This window comes from Phyllostomus discolor, chromosome X, assembly GCF_004126475.2.
Source record: "Phyllostomus discolor isolate MPI-MPIP mPhyDis1 chromosome X, mPhyDis1.pri.v3, whole genome shotgun sequence".
NCBI classification, from domain to species: Eukaryota; Metazoa; Chordata; class Mammalia; order Chiroptera; family Phyllostomidae; genus Phyllostomus; species Phyllostomus discolor.
The window spans coordinates 53145115-53159556 of NC_050198.1; positions in this window are offsets into that span (position 1 = coordinate 53145115).

Below are 14442 nucleotides of genomic sequence, written 5' to 3' on the forward strand. Positions count from 1 at the left end.
CTAATATCAATTATATAACTCACTGTTTTATTATGAAATCTTAAATGGATCTCATATGAATTTTATCAATAAGACATGTGGAAAAGGTCCAGGAAAAACTGTGCTAAATCTTTTCTTAGTTGATAATATAGTCTAGAAATCTTGGTGTTCACTAATGTTTTTTGTATCTGTCACAATGCAAAGAGCATGAATGCCTATTACTTCATGTTGACTAAATGGTTCAAAGAAAATGAGACAAAGAATAAAATAATGTTATATTTATCCAAGAGTTACAACAGTCTGGATTTTCAGCCAAGCAATGGTTTAAAGAGACTAACTTTCATAAAAGGATCATTGGTCATTGAAAAAAGCGAGTAGCTCCCAGTGGAAAGTGTTTGTAAAAGGATATTTAGATGTTACCAAGGGGGATGAAAGATAAAGCTAAATGAGTCTTCTGATGTCCTTGCTGACTTAAGCGACTATCTGAGGAAGACTAGTCCTAGGGAATTTACAGAGGATGAGAGGTGTGGCCTGTTACTATGATGTTAGATAAAATAGCTCCAAGGACTCTCATGGAAACTGCAATAGAATTCCTTTAGATTTAGGAGGGAAATGATGGCTTAGGCTTAGAGCAGTATTCTTGTACAATGGAAGTTAGTTTAAGAAATTCAAGTTCTTATTAGAACTGAGGCCTAGACAGCAAGAATTATGTGACACAAATATCCTGGACTTTTGTGGATGGTGAAATGAGACCTCATGAACACTGTTATCCAAATTTCATCAGCCCCAAGGCCCTACCTGCTCACAGAAGAATGTCACCCTTTCCAAAGACTCTCCAGGGACTCCTCAGCAAGGGGAATATGCTTGGAACAAGCTCATTCATGTGTTTATAATCCAGACTACTAGTCCAGGCACCTCATTACTGTCTCTGTTGCTGATTCCCTTTGTGCAAATAGCACTGAGCTTCTAGTTTTTAAGGTACTGAGAACTGGACCCCTCACTCAACTGTATTTTAATTTTGCTACTTGGGCCCTAAACAGCATTGTTTGTGCCCATAATCATAGAAGACCCTTCATGAAAATGGTTCCTTCAGCTTTTGGCTCTCTGTTCCTCAATCTACCTTGAATCCAAAGGGCTAGCCAGAGCACCAACACTCTACTTTCCCCTTCACTCTTTCCAGCATTCTTTCTCTTCTTTTGTGTGCTCTAGCAAAAAATAACAAACAAAAACCCAATGCATCACTCCTTCTTCCACCCAAAGGCTGCACTCATAGAGACTTATGCTAATAGGTCAAGGAAGGAATTGAAGAAAGCATCACCTGATTTCTTTCAGACACAAGTTCTAGCACATGCTTTGGACCAGCCAAGATACTGTTACGCATATAACAAAAACATAGGCTATATTTCTATTAGGGCCTGGATGGGAATAGGAATAGCATATCAGAGGAAGGAAACTGGTTTAAAAGGAACCAGCACTTTAAAAAGAGAATTGAACCTTGAAAGTCAATGATTCCCTTTTTTTGTTCTTTCTTGCTGTTATGCTCCATTTTTTTCAGTTTTAATTTCAACATTGAGTCAAGCTGTTTTGTTTCTTAATTTTTACATCAAGAATATGACAGAAATTAATTAGTATGCATGGTTGAACAACCACTAGTTAAGACAATTTATGATGTTGAGTTTGGCAGGCCTTTTTGCCTTATATCAATTCTATTTTATATCCAAGCTGAAGCTTGCTGTTCTATAAGTCAGTGCAGTATCTTTCCAGGCAAAGCAGTTTTAATATGAAGACAATATCACTCTCAAACTATAGTTACTTCAACAGTGAAGAAATACAGGTAACCATTTTTAATTAGTCATCTCACTATGAAGATTTTCAAACTATAAAAAAGAAACAAATAATTGCACTATTGTCCCATGTCTTGAAGGAGAAGAATTTAGGACTTCATTTGTTAGATATTGTTACCTATGAGAAAAATGACAATAAACCCCACTTCAACTGGTATGCTGTGAATTTCCAGACAAAAGTGAAGAGGAGGAAAGTTCTGGAAGCTGTGTGTGAAGACTCAGGAGATCTTAACAACATAAGAAAAATTCTTATGTATCAAGAATTGTTGACCACATAGAGAAGAACTTGGAGTAGCTAAAATATTATAAAGGTTGTGAAGTGCTACGAGGGAGGCAAATGGTTAGATTGACCTAGAGGAGTGGTTTTCCATCAAGGGAGATTTTGCCCCCTAGGGGATGTCTGGTAATGTCTACAGTTATTATTTTAAAAAATAAACTTTTAAATTTTCATATAGTTTTAGAGTAACAGAAAAGTTGCAGACATGGTACAGAGACTTCTGAATATCTCTACTTAGTTTCTCCTATTATTAATATCCCACAGTAATATGATACATTGTTACAACTAAAGAAACAATTTGATACTTTATTATTAACTGAAGTTCATGTTTTATTTAGATTTCTTTACTTCTTACCTAACATCTTTTTTTTTATTGTTTCAGGACCCCATCAATGAAACCATATTGCATGTAGTTGTCACATCTCCTTACGCTTGAATGTGATAGTTTCTCAGACTTTCCTTGCTTTTTAAAGCTTTAAAAAATGTATTTATTTTATGAGAAAGGGGATGGGAGGGAGAATGGGAGGAAGAGAAACATAGATGTAAGAGAGAAACATCAATGGGTTGTCTCTCATATGCATCCTGACCAGGGACTGAACAGGCAACCCCAGCATGTGTCCTGACCAGGAATTGAACTGGTAACCCTTCACCTTGCAGGATGACGTCCAACCAACTGAGCCACACTGGTCAGGGCTTTTTGCTTTTTATGACCTTGACAATGTTGAGGAATACAGGTCAGGTATTTTATAGAATGTCCCTCAATTGAGATTCATCTGATGTTATTCCCATAATTAGACTGGGGTTCTGTGTTTTGTTTTCTTTTTTAAGATTTTATTTATTTATTTTTAGAGAGGGAAGGGAGGGAGAAAGAGAGACAGAGAGAAACATCAATGTGCGGTTGCTGGGGGCCATGGCCTGCAACCCAGGCATGGGCCCTGACTGGGAATCAAACCTGCAACACTTTGGTTCTCAGCCCGCGCTCAATCCACTGAGCTACGCCAGCCAGGGTGGGATTCTGTGTTTTTAAGGGGAAGGACAATAGTGATGAAATGCCATTCTTATCATATCTAGGGCTATCAACATGAGTTATCATTGACAGTGTTAATCTTGACCACCTGTCCAAGATAGAGTTTGTGAAGATTTTTCCACTGTAAAGCTATTCCCCTCCCCCAACACATTCAACACTCTAATCTTTGGAAGCAAGTCACTATGTGCAGCCCTCACTTGCATGGTGACTAGCTCATCACCCCCTCCATCTCCTTGGGGCGGGGGCAGTGTCTATAGAAAATTACTGGAATTCTGTATGGGAGATTTGTCTCTTCTCCCACATTTATTTATTCATCATTTATTTATATTCAAATGGACTCCAGGATACTTATTGCAGACATTTTACATTTTGTAAGGGATCTGGGTTAGGCACTTATGACATTTAGTGGCAAAGACCAGGGATGCTTGGCCTGTAATGCACAGGGCAGATTCTCACAACAGAAGTTATCTGGCCCCAAATGTCAATAGCACCAAAGCTGAGAAAACCTGCTCTAGAGCCTTTGATGTTCTATTCTGTTAGGGGCTGCATATGGAAATGCAGCTCTAATTTTTATAATTGAAGTCAGTAAATAAAAGTTGTGTTTTCAGATAAGTTTGTTGGAATGCATAAAATGAATAATTGTTTTGGTTTTATCTAGACATAAAATAAGATGTTTAGTCTCTCTAAGGATCTGTATAGACAAAATGAGCTGGGAAGTTGGGGCAGTCTGACTATACTCAGACTATTCAAATCCAGTGATATTCTTCACCTACCTCTCTGACATTAAAGAAAAGAAATGGTTCAACATGTACACATTTGTACTCTGCATTGAATACATTTACTGAATATTTACTTAGCACCAGTGTATGAGTTTCAGGAATCAAGCTTTGAAATGAGCTTGGAGGTGTGAAAGATGAGATTTTACAAAAATGCCATTTCCATCAAAGTTGGCCTCCTCTATATGGCACCTTTTCACTTCCTTGCCTTGAACTAAAACAGTGGCACTGAACCAAAGTCAATTTTGTATTCCCCCCAGGACACTTGACAATATCGGAAGCTGTTTGGTGATAGGCGTCACAACCTTGGGAGAGGAGTGTTACCGGTATCTAGTGGGTAGAGACCAGGGTTGCTGTCAAACATGCTACAATTCACAAGACAGCTCCCCAAATAAAATAATTATCCAGCCACAAATGCCAACAGTGATGAGTTTGAGAAACTGTGAACTAAAAGAAAAGAGAATAATCTTCCAGGTTGATCAAATTAATTTCTCACAACCACAGAGAGTTATAGTTGTCTTCCTATGTCCCCATTTAAATAGCATGCACGTGCACACATGTGTGTTAGTGTATGTGATTAACCCCCTTTTGACCACATTATTGTTGGGGTTGAAAGATATTCAAGAGCATAAGTATACTTGAGTAAAATCAGACTCCTTAACCTAGCCTATAAAATCCTGAAAACCAGGGTCTCCCCCACTTTCTGTCTTCTTTCCAGTCCCCTCTGCCCTTGGCTGTATTGATTCATCCAGCTGTACAAGGCCCAAGCTCTGACTGGCTTTGTGACCTTTGCACTTGGTGATCCTTCTGCCTGGGCCACTGTTCTCATCTCAGCTCAAATATCAACTCTTCAGCAAAACATTTCCTAACACCCTATTTAAAGCACATATTCATATAAAACATACTCTTGATCTCATAGTTTTCTGTTGTCCATGGCACTTACCACTTTCTGAAGTTATCTTATGTGATTGTCTTCTACGTTAGAATACATGCTCCTTAGGAGCAAGGACCATGTCTCTCTAGTTCAGTTTCTACCTGTGTGCCATACACCCAGTCTAGCACAGAACCACAGTTAAATAAATATTTGTTGAATGTCTGAATGGATGGATGAATGACTTCAGAGTAAAGCTTTAATTTTTTTTTAATTTAGAATTTGGTAATTCTAAATTTTCAGGAATTTCTTTGTGCTTTATAAGCCTAAGAAAAAATAAAGTAACATTTTAAAATATGAAATACTTCAAAAGAATCATTTATAGCTTGAATGCTTCATCACTTAGTAACACACTACATGGTATATACATTTTGTTAGATCATAAATTGGTTATATGTGTTACATTGCATGTAAATAAAAAATTTATTCACATAATTATACATTTATATTGAATTTTAAAATGTTGCAATTTTATTTCTAGATTTTTCCCATTTAATAGAAGCAGAGAACCCCTTGGGGACAGATAAAAAAAACATCAATACTGAAGCTGAAGGTTTTAGGAGTTAAGGTCTTATGCAGATGTAGAAAACATTCACTCCTAGAAAATAAGTCATGGGTCTTCCTGGGCCCAACCCTTGAGAATCTCACATTTTCTCCAACACTGGAAAGTTGCTTTCTGATACTTTCGTGCAGACCTTGAATATTTGCCGATATAGTTAAATGAAATAACAGGAATATCATAAAAGTGCAAATAGGAAATAAGGAAGGCAGTGGCAGATGGGGCAAGGTGACGCTGAACTCTGTGTATTCACTGGGTAAGAAGGAGGCTGCAACCTGGAGTGGACTTTTGTAGAGTAGATCGAGCATGTGAAGATAATCGACAAATGTATTGGAAAAGTTTGCTTTTTCTCTCAAATTAAATAAAAAGAAGAAATCATTGTTCCTCTCAAAGTTTCTACTTGCCTTCTTAAACATGTTCCAAATAAAATGAACAGACCATATTTTCCTGTTTTCCTTAGATATTCCTGAATTTTTTTCCTAGAAATTTAGAGTACTTTAATAAGCATGGTTATGGTAATTTTACTTATGATTAAATCGCCAAACCTCTGGGAAATTGATATGATATAGGCAATGTGACAAAGTAGGATGAGTTTTGAGCTGAGGGCCAGGAGATCTGCGTTCCAGTCACCAGTTCTGAAATAACAAGTTTCGTAACCTTGGGTAAATTCCCTAACTTGGAGCCCCTGTTTACTCATTTGTAAGTAAATGAATGATTGGATTCTAGATTAACTTTAAAATCCTTTACAGCTTTAAATTTCTAGTTGAGAAATTCATGTGTTATATACTTTAAATTTCAAAGGCCAGTAAACTCTTTCTTTGTTTGCATGTATAGAAATTAAAACTGTTGCCTCAGTTTAAACCTGTGACAACAGAATAAGTTAAAAAGGGGAAAAAATGGGCCAGGGACACTGGCTTCCAAGTTCTGAGGCTATGTTCCTCTTTGTGCACTGGCCAAGTGCCTAGGTACACTTGTATGTGTGATATCTGCCCTCTGCCCTGAGGTTTTTTAATCTACATTTTGCAATGTGTGTCCTATATGTTTGTTTATCAAATGGAGTACAACTAGCTCATTCATACAGGACACAGCATGATACCCCAGTCAGTTGCTAAAATGCTTCTCATCTCCTGAACATTTCCAGTCTTAAATTTTACAACTCCTCTGATTCCAAATGAGGACACTTTGGCTTTCACTTAATAATGAATTTTATTTTCTTAAGGAGGATACTGGGTTTTGAAAACCTCCCCATTCACTTGTAGGAAAACTTGTAATAAATGGTAAAGTAATTCTGCTTTGCCCCCATGGGGGTTTCCCTCCAGGCCTTCTAACACAGGACCCAGGGAGCTCTCATTGCCAAAAGACTACAGTTGGCAACTACAGTCCCTGGTGAAGAGTTAAGAGCTTAAGATCTATTGTATCTGAGAAAGATGTTACATTTAGGTACAGCATAGCGTGAGTTTGTTGATGATTTTGGAATTAAAATACAAAGCCTCAGATGAAAGTAGCTGACACAGTCTTTGCGTTGGAATTTATTCCCAATTTTGGAGGTTTTTCAAAAGTTTAAAAACTGTAGCAGATAAAGGTTATGTCAAAATTTATTATTACAGAAGTTTATTACAGAACTGGTCTGATATGCATCATTTAAAGATCTGTTTTTCATATTTTTGTATAACCTTGGCTTTCCCTGAGAGGTTCACTTTGCATCAGTGCTTTCCTTGGGTTTCCATATTTAGTCGTTCTCTCAGCCTTAGGTCAGCTTGTTTATTTTTAAAAAATCAGCAGCTTCTGCAAAATGCTGGGAAACAAGGTAGAGTAGGGGTGTGGGAGAGGGAGGTGATTGCAGCTGAAGGAATTTTTAAGGTAGTGTGTTCTGTTCAATTAAACTCTCTCCAGATTTTTTTTCCCCAGTAGAATGTTAAAATATTGTACTCCTGTTACAAAATTACCCAAACTCAAATCTTAAACAAAAGAAACAACTTAGCTACCCTGAATTAAACATGATTTTGTGTTGGTGACTTACTTCAAGAATTGTTTACTTTAAAATAAACTTTGTGATTCTACAGCAGAGGAGTACATGCACTTGCTTTCTTATTGGGGCCAATTTATCAATGGGCCAATTTATCAATTACCACAGATTAATTGTTGGCAATTTCTTTTGAAAGTCAGAGGAAAAAGTGTTTTGGTGATATGAGTCAATTACCTTCTAATGTATCATTTGATTCACCAAGTCTACATGTAAGAGTTATTTTAAGAAACTAATTTGAGAGAAACACAAATTTCTAATCAAGAATGTTTATAACAGCATCATTTATAGTATGGTATAAATTTCAGAACTATCCTAAATGTCCCACAAACAATAGGAGACTGGTTAATAAATTATGTGGCACCTATATACTAGAATATTATACATCCCAAAACACATTTTTTGAAGAATTTTAATGGAGGAGAGCTCATGTTAAATATCAAGGGGAAAAAACACATGATAATATATATATATATATATATATATATATATATATATATATATAAAATGGTTCCAATTTTGGGAAACATATGCATAAGAAGAAACTAGTAAAAATACATCAAAATATTAATAGTGGCTCTCCAAGGGCAGCAGATGTGGATTTTAAAAGAATTCTTTGGTAGTTTTGGTGTTTTCCATATTTTTATGTAATAGTTATTACTTTTAGAAAAAGATATTAAAGTTCTCAAAGACTTTAATAAAATAAATTAAACAATGAGACAGAATTTTTTGTCTATTGGGTTGGCAAGATTTTTAAAGATTATTAATCTTTAATGTTTTCAAGAATATGAGGAAAATGGCACTAATACTCTAAGTAGGAATGTAAATTAGTTTGGCCCTTTTAAAAGACAATTTGACTATATTTTTAAAAATGTAAAATGTACATATTCTTTAAAAAAAGATTTTATTTATTTACTTTTAGAGGGAGGAGGAGGGAGAAGAAGAGGGAGAGAAACATTGATCTGCTGCCTCTCTCACATTCCCAACTAGGGACCTGGCCTACAACCCAGGCACGTGCCCTGACTGAGGATCGAAGCACTGACCTTTCGGTTCACAGGCCAGCACTCACTCCACTGAACCACACCAGTCAGGGCAAAATGCACATATTCTTTGATCCAGCATCATTTCTACTTGTAGGGGTCCTCTATATAACTGTTTGAGCAAATTCACCTATGCATAGGGATACTAGTGGGAATATTTTGAAAAATTAGGGAAAAATCCTGAATGTTCATCAGTAAGGATATGACTAATATATATGGTATATCCATACTATGAATACTGTGTAACAGTAAAAAGAAGTATGAAATACAATTTTTTAGATATCTACATATGAACATAATTACATGAAATGATGTTTCTGATATATTGAGTAAAAGCAATTTATAGAGCAATATGTATAATATATTCTCTTTTTGTGAATAAAATAAGTATATGTGCCTGTATACATGCATGACAATTGGAAAGATTGTTCACAGTTATCTCTGTGGAATGGGATCAGAGATTCTTTTACTTTATGTATTTACAATTCAACAAAGGAAGCAAACATGTACTTCTTTTGTAATAAAAATTAATAAAGAGATAATCAGCTCTGACTGGTGTGGCTCAGTGGTTGATTGCCGGCCTGCAAATCAAAGGGTCACAAGTTCGATTCCTGGTCTAGAACACATGCCTGGGTTGTGGGCCAGGTCCCCAGTAGGGAGGCAGTAAGAGGGAACCACACATTGATGTTTCTCTCCTTCTCTTTCTCCCTCCCTTCCCCTCTCTGAAAATAAATAAATAAAATCTCTTAAAAAAGAGACAATCAGTGGAAAAGTAAGACTTACTATGTGAAAAATAGCTTTGTGAATAGCCTTTAAGGAATATATTAGTCCATGTACAGTGATGAACAGTTATAAAGAGTTTAGAGACCTTCACATAGAGCCTACTTTGCACCATGGCTCCATAAAGAGAGAGAATAGTTACAGGGAGGAAGTTATTCATAAGCTGATCTAGATTGTCACACCTAAATTTTGCCCAGTGACAACAAAATCATAAGTTTATGACTTCATAAACACCGTTGAAAATAAGTTGCAGAAAGTTGACGTTAGCCACCAGTCCTGAAAGCTACCTGTATAGATGATATGGATTACATACATATCATAGCCAAGAGTGATTTTCCAAATCTATGAGTTTACCTTCAAGGTATTTGCTTTAAATGTCTTTTCATAGGAGGGTTCCCCCTGCATATATAGAAGTAGGATGTTCCCAAATGAGACTTTGCTTCTCTTCTAGATGGATTTATATGATGAGGTGGACATCTGAAACATCACTTACTCAGCTCTGAAATAATAGCATCTACATATAGGGTTATTGTAAGGGTAAAATGAAGTAATATATGTAAAGTGTTTGGGACAATGCCTGGTGCATAGTAAGTACTCAACCACTGGTAGCCATTATTATTCGAACACATCACTAAAGATTTGCCATTTGAATAACAATAACTTGGCCTGCACTAGGTGCCATAGATGGTCTAAGTGAAGGAGACAGATTACAGCATTTAGTCTGAAGAAGGATTGCTTTGAATAAATGTTCAAAGGTTAATGCACAGTGAATATCTAGGTATAATGATGGGGTTTGTCCATTTCATTGAAGGCATTATCAAAGAGTGTATTTAAAGGATTGAAGATAATGGAGATTAGCTTGGAGATCACAGAGTGATTCAATAAATGCAAATGAAGGTGGTGGTTGTAGACCACTCCTTTAGGAATTTAGCCCTTAGCTTTAAAGAATGGCATTCAATAAACAGGAGAATTTGGAGAGAGACTTGTATGGTATAGTAGAATTTTGGTTCTAGCTTCCCTTTTTTCTCATCTGTAAAATGAGAAGACTGGACTTGGTAATCAGCAGCCACTATTTACTACACACTTGCCATAAGACAGGCATTTTATGAGCATGATTTAATTTAATCCTCCTTCAGAAGAGCCTTATGTATGAGGTAACATCATTATCCCCAATTTACAGATGACGAAGCTGAGGCTCTGAAGAAGTTATGTGATGTGGTCTAGGGTGGTCCAAGTTCAAAGCCCATATGGTTCCTATCCTGCTACTCTGCCCCTACATGGCTTCCCAACTCTAACAGTTAATGATTCAGAATAAGGGACATTTTTGAATTTTGTTATTTTTTGACTTGCTTTTAAATAATGGGAGATAAAATAGAATCTTCTTATATGTGAAACAGAAAGAAAAATAAAAAGAAATTTAAGGTGAGTTACCATATTGATGAGCTTTCCCCCTAACCTAGGCTAGAATAACTACAGAAAGTGGGTGAAAATATACCAAAGGTGACTTTCTTGAAGACTTGACTGCCACAGCCCAGACTTTCTTTTGCCTCTGGCCTTATGGATAATGTCTATATTTTGTGCTTTTTTTATTTTGGGAAGGTTGGTAAAACACTTTGCAAGGTTACTGCAGAGGATTTTATTTAGAGAGGATGGGAGTTTGATTTTTTGAAAAATTGAATTCATTAGGATGACATTGGTGAATAAAACTCAATAACACATCATCTGCACCCTGCATTGTGTGCTCACTGTCCAAAGTCAAGTCTCTTTCACTTTTACAAAGACAAAGAGCAAGTTAGTGAGAGACACTGAAATTAAGGTCCATTAAAACCCTGCTAGGATTTTGAGTTGAACTGCATTGACTTTATAGATTAATTTCAGAAGAACTGACTCTTTCTTAAAAATTTTTAAAAGATTCTATTTATTTATTTTTAGAGAGGGAAGGGAGGGAGCTAGAGAGAGAGAAACATCAATGTGCAGTTGCTGGGGGTTATGGCCTTCAACCCAGGCATGTACCCTGGCTGGGAATTGAACCTGCAACACTTTGGTTCACAGCCTGCGCTCAATCCACTGAGCCCATAGTGGGCTGGCTAGTCCAGCCAGGACTAGAAGAACTGACTCTTTACAATACTCTGTCTTCCCATCCAGAAGTATTAGATGTTTTTCCATTTGTTTTGGTTTTCTGATTAATTAAAAAAACTGCAAAATGTACTGGAATAAAAGGAAATGGTTATTTGAAAACATGAAAGAATCATTTCTTAAAAAAAGAACATTTAGAACTAGTATGCTTTTGAGCACTTTTTAAAGGAGTAGCTTGGGTTATTATTTATGCTCACAGTGAGATCATCTTCTGTCTAGGTTTCTGATTTCATCAGTTGTTTCAGACATGCCATGGAAGACAATATTTGGTCTGGTTATTGGGTCTGAAAAAAATAAAGTCTTATTAATGACAAAACATAACTGTACTGTGCAGATATTATTATAAAGTTCTGCTGCTTATAAATTCCGCCACAGGAGGAAATTATTATTTTACAAACCTGTGAAATATGTTTAACTTGCAAAAGTTTGTTCCCCAGTCAATGAAGAACTGTTGTTTTCTGCCCTTCCATAAATAACTAATGCCAGGCTATCTATTTCAGCTTCTTATTACAGGAGAGTAAAATGGGCAAGTCCTAAATATCAGTACCTGCTAACAGAGCTGTTCAGTTCAATTCTGCTTGGCTTCAAACAGTTTAATTTTCATGTGTTCAATGCTTTTTATGTTGTATTTTGAATCTGTCAATTGTACTGTAGAATTTCCTAACTCTTTTCAATTTCCATGTTTTTCTCTTCTGTTTCTAATTGTATTGGTGATTCTGGGAAGGACTTGTTATACAAGAAGCATGATGTAGTGGCAAGCACCCTGGTCTAGGAGTAATCAGAACTGTGGTTCGAAATCCAAGCTCTACTACTAGTTAGTTGTGTGACTAGCCAAGTCATTTGAACTGCATCTGGTTCTCCATCTGTAAAATAAGGATAATAATCCTGTCTTCCTAACTAGTAAACAATGGTGCAAATGTTCTCTCTAAAATGTCAGACAGCTGGCAGGGGGAATGTTTTGCTCTTGGGTAGTAGTTCTGGAGGATTTCTGATGATAAGAAATTAAACAGGGTTTGTTTTGATCCCCCAAAAAATGAAAAAGGAAAAGCCAGAAATAGTGTGGATACACTGTAGAGGAAAAGGTGACCCATGGTAGGCAATAAAAAGGCAGAACTGTCAGTATTAATGAATAGCTTAAGACTCCGGGGTGTCAAACTCATTTTCAACAGGGGCCACATCAGCCTCGCAGTTGCCTTCAAAGGGCCGAATGTAATTTCCACTCCTTAACTGTTAAGGAGTAGTTACATTTATACAGTCCTAAAATTATGTCAGCCCTTTGAAGGCAACCATGAGGCTGATGTGGCCCCCGGTGAAAATGAGTTTGACACCCCTGGCTTAATGATAAAATCTTGAAAATTTGAGTAGTTTCTTGGTCTGATAATTATATCTATATTTTACACACGTGCATGTACATAGGTATGCACAAATACATACAAACAAAAATTGAGACAGTATTCAGAGGAAATTACACGATTGAAAAAGTGTGGGCTAAGTGACTGATAGTAAGGAAAATTGAGAAAAGTACTCTTTCATTACAAGTTCTTTTTCATCTTGGTCCAACAAATTGATGTGTTACACTGGGTCTGTAATGTGTCTGTGTTTTAATGCCACAATTGGGCACTAAGTGTGTTGAGGGCAAGGATCATTTCTTTGATTTCACTTGTATTAACCTGACTATAGATGACAGTGCTCTCTGTACAGTGCCTTCACTCAACTTCATCAGTAATAGGCTCTGCAAGTGTAAGCAAAAATGAGGTATAAAGGCTAATTGATATAAACAAGACTTAAGTTCCCATGCACCTCACCATTATAATGAAATGACATTGAATGAACCACATTATTCCAGAACCGAGGTACATTATAGGTACTCAGTGAATTACATAGCTGACAAATTATTACTTATTTTTGGTATTACAGCAAGATCTTATAAAATCAACATGAAATTAAAATTGCTTGAATTCCTGAACTTTCTAGGTCAATGGAAAAATGGAGTTAGAGGACTGCCATAACAATAATTATAGGCATGCTATATATAAGTGGGTGGGCCTGTTGGAAAACAGATGAGTTATCCCACTTCAGAGTAGTAATACAAAAGCTGTAAGTCTATGTTCTCTAATTGTGAGCCTCCAACCACCTGTAGTGTTACCTGGAATGCTTATTAAAAATTAAAATTTCTCAGCTCCACTCAGATCTGAATTACAATACTTGGAGGTTGTTGCTCCAGGCACCCATATTTTAACCAGCACCCCAAATGATTCAGATGCAAACTAAAGTTTTAGAAGGGCTCTAACCTGTAATCTGAGGCGGCGAGACACACACGCACATCGTTACCTCGTAATATGAAACCGAAAAATAGCAAGTGAAATGAAATGTCCATTACTAGCAGGAAGAGGAAGCTAGTCCTCCATATGCATCAGGGCTCCGTAATACTGGCGCTTTATTGTTATTATTGTTGTTTTATTATTATTGATATATTCTTGGCAATTTGTCATGGCTCATTTGCAATTATGGCCTGTCCGTTTGGCAGTTTGGAGACAGTTTGCCGGAATTTTATTTGTAATAGCCATTTCTTTAATCTCTTGGGAACAGCATTTGTAGGACTAACTCATAAGCAACGATCTGGTCCAGTGAGATGTTACAGCTCTACGGTGGCTTTTCCTTATCAGTTGTGCATTGTCTTGCCATTACACCATCGTGTATATGGAAGGCATAAAGTAAAGACCCTACATCCTTGTGGTATCTCATTAGCGGGAGGGAGTGGGGGTCTTAATGAAGTCAGAGGTGAGGTAAAGGAAGATAGGGACATTTAGCTCAGGCTTGGAGGCGAAAGGTGTTTTTAATCAGATCGGTAATATCTGTCTCCAAAGGACCGGGATGAAAGTCAAAAAAGAATTAATCTTTAAATGGCAGCTGGAAGATGACCGGAGGGGAACTTTAACCCTGGGAAGCCAACACAGGTGTGGGAGTGGGCGGATTTCGCACCTCGCTGAAATCCGATAGGCGTAGACTTTAAAAACACACTGGATTAGGTGGCCAGCCAGCCCAGCAAAAGCCGCTCAGAAGCCGGAGC